The sequence below is a fragment of the Bacillus rossius genome, chromosome 5 (assembly GCF_032445375.1).
Source record: "Bacillus rossius redtenbacheri isolate Brsri chromosome 5, Brsri_v3, whole genome shotgun sequence".
Taxonomy (NCBI): domain Eukaryota; kingdom Metazoa; phylum Arthropoda; class Insecta; order Phasmatodea; family Bacillidae; genus Bacillus; species Bacillus rossius.
The window spans coordinates 66,340,092-66,343,087 of NC_086333.1; positions in this window are offsets into that span (position 1 = coordinate 66,340,092).

A 2,996-nucleotide genomic window follows, 5' to 3' on the forward strand; every position below is an offset into this window, starting at 1 on the left:
GGCTCTCTGGGTTGTCCGAGGGGTCCCAGAGATGTGATAGATAGACTTGGTTATGCGACCCGTGATACTCCTGAGTCAACCACGGGTTAGCCGAACGGATGAGGGGGTTGGGTGGCAACGATTCCGGGTTGGGTAGCCTCGGCCTCTCGTTGTAGCTGCGATGAAATGGCGTATCCATTTCCCAGTGGCCCTATGGGGCTGGCGTGGTAGGATTCAGCCCATCACGGGAGCACGTGGCCCGTTAGACAAATGCAGCTCTGCTGAAGAACTGTGTCTCGGTGTGTCCGCGTAAAGTGGCGTAACAAGGACGCCATCGTTCTCGTAGCTTCGAGTGTTACGTAAGGGGTTCTGAAGGCGACACTTTGGAGGGCTACGAGAATAGTGAAAATATGAGGTAGTAAATAAAACTGTTTTAAATTAATTGGGCTATCCTTTCTGACCTATTTTCTCGCTTGTAACATTTTCGCCGTCATAATCTCGGTACCATATGTATCTAACAGATACATTGTTAATACTTCACATACCGTCTGCCATCTACCGGAATGGCGTAACAACAACGCCTGGTTTTCACACCTGGAGCTGTCCGGTATTGGTCTCTAGCACGGCCATATAGATACATAGTTCTGGCAAATTCTCTTCATTCTTCGTCTGTTTAGTGAAGCTCGCGGTGACTTGTGAACTAACGTCGCTAGTAGTTGCTTAGCCATAACTTTACTTTTGGGTTTAATGGGAGTTTCGTATACCTGTATTGATTTGTATCAGTCTTAGCTCTCGGTATACGGCATTTGGTAGGAGTAATTTCGTGAATTAAACGGAAATCGCATGAAACAGAAACGTGTAACCACGGTGCTTCCAAAATTCACAAAACCAAAAGGAAAACTTTATAATATTAACTGTTTAATGACTTTTAACAAAATTGCCACTATTTTAATGTAATTCCCTGTGTAAAATCAGGTCCAAAGCAGGGTTTTAGTATTTTTTAAAAATCATTTTCGCTTTTATCGGAGCCGTTTCATTATATAGTTTCAATGCTGGGTCTGCAAGTGGAATGATTTGATAATCGACGTAGTTACTACAACAGCAATTCTAGCGGTGGGTGCGGAAACTAAGAGTGATTCGCATACATAAATTTAGTTGAAAAACCAATTTGCATATATTTATCACACTCGGAATTTTTTTTGATAATTCTACGTAAAATTTCGTGTCAGAGTTTAATGTTGGAAGTTCAGCTATTTCATGAGAACCCACGAATTTTCTCGTTACTGAGGTTAGATGTTACATGTCTCTGGCGAGTACTGAAAGACTCGTTCACATTTTTTTTTCGGGCACGCGACAATTCTCGGCCGCATCGTACGCGGACCCCGAATACCTGGCGTAGGCGCGATGAACCTCGTGCTTCCGGCGACGCCGCGGGGGCCGTAGGGTTCAGTTTCTGGCGGCCGGGCGGCGGGGCGTCGGCCTTATTCGCCGCGCTCGACTTGGCACGTCGCCGACATCAAGTTTTGATCGCGGGTCGGCGTCATCCGGAGAGGAAATCAGGGACTCCCCCTGCAGGAATGTTTCTTAAACGTCCTTTTGGAAATGTTACTGATTTGTTTGTAGCTGAGGATGATTCTTGCAATATGGAAGATTGATTAAAATCATTATTTTTGACATACGCCATTGCTAGTTTACAATGTTTGTCATAGAGAAAACCCAAAGAGTGGACAAAGGAAGATAAATACACACGCGCAGAAAAAAAGCTAATATCAGCCGATGCCAAATGTTAAATGTATGCACAGCACAGAGAATTCCGCGGAAGTCTACTGAGTTTGTGTTGTTGTGTGTTCTGTTGTTGTTAGTCTGTATTTACTGTTTTTGTTGCAACTGTCTCGTCTGTGCTGCGATATTGTTCTAATTATTTCCTCGGAATACGTCTATACATTTAACATTAGACATCGGCCAATACTGGCCTTTTTTTGTGTGTTTGTGCATTAATCTTTCTTTTTTCTTTGTCCACTCTTTGGATTTTCTCTAGGAAATACACTGCAAACTAGCAATGGCGTATGTCCAAAATAATTATTTAAAACTGAGGAGATAGTTTCTTAAATAATTTTGCATTTATAATTTTGTGTTGGCTGTTAATTTAAATTGAATAAATAATTTAACTATAGTCGTTAGTGTAAAACTGTATTTTTTTTTTGTAATTGCAATAAGTATTATTTAATAATTTTTTTCATAACCTTAACGGTACATTTATATATAAATCCTAGCATAAACTGAGACAGTTATTTCGTACGTTATAGAATTTTGAATGAACCGTTTGTATGCAGCTTTTGACGTAAAATTCTTTATTCTTAGGATAGTATTTAGTCTTTTTTGGAAAACCAAAAAAAAATGTATTGAGCTACATCTCTGAACTCCCGACATTTGGCCCACAACTAAGAAGGAACACGGTCGGCTGAGGGAAGAAACATATCGAGGACCTTTGTAAACGCTCCCTGAACCTGTGCCATGGATACAGAAGCTAAACAAACACACGTGTCTTTCAGGAGTCGGCCGTGGCCTTGTTTGCACGAGCTGGATTCGACAGTTAGTTCTGCCGGCAGTCCGCAAACAAGTGTAGGCCTCAAGCTGAAATCACAACAACATGGCGATGACGACGCCCAAGATTTCTGACCAATCACGTTCGCAACAGCTATGACGTCATCGCGACAAAATGGCGGACGCGAAAGTCTTCCCGATTAGAATTATTTTCTATTTCCATCGCGTTGCGGGCGCGACGTTTCTGAAATGCGTCAGACTTTTGTTCAACAATCGCGTTTGGGAATTCTGTTATTATTCTTGTATTTTTTAGGCTTTGTTTTTAATATTTATCGGTGAAATCACTGGAAGTGGTTTGCGCTCAGTCATTTTTTTTTTTCAATTTAATGTTAATTTTGAAATTTAAAAAAATATCTCTGGCTAACGCATGTTTGATGCGAACGAAACAGCAATTAAAATTTTACATGCAATCG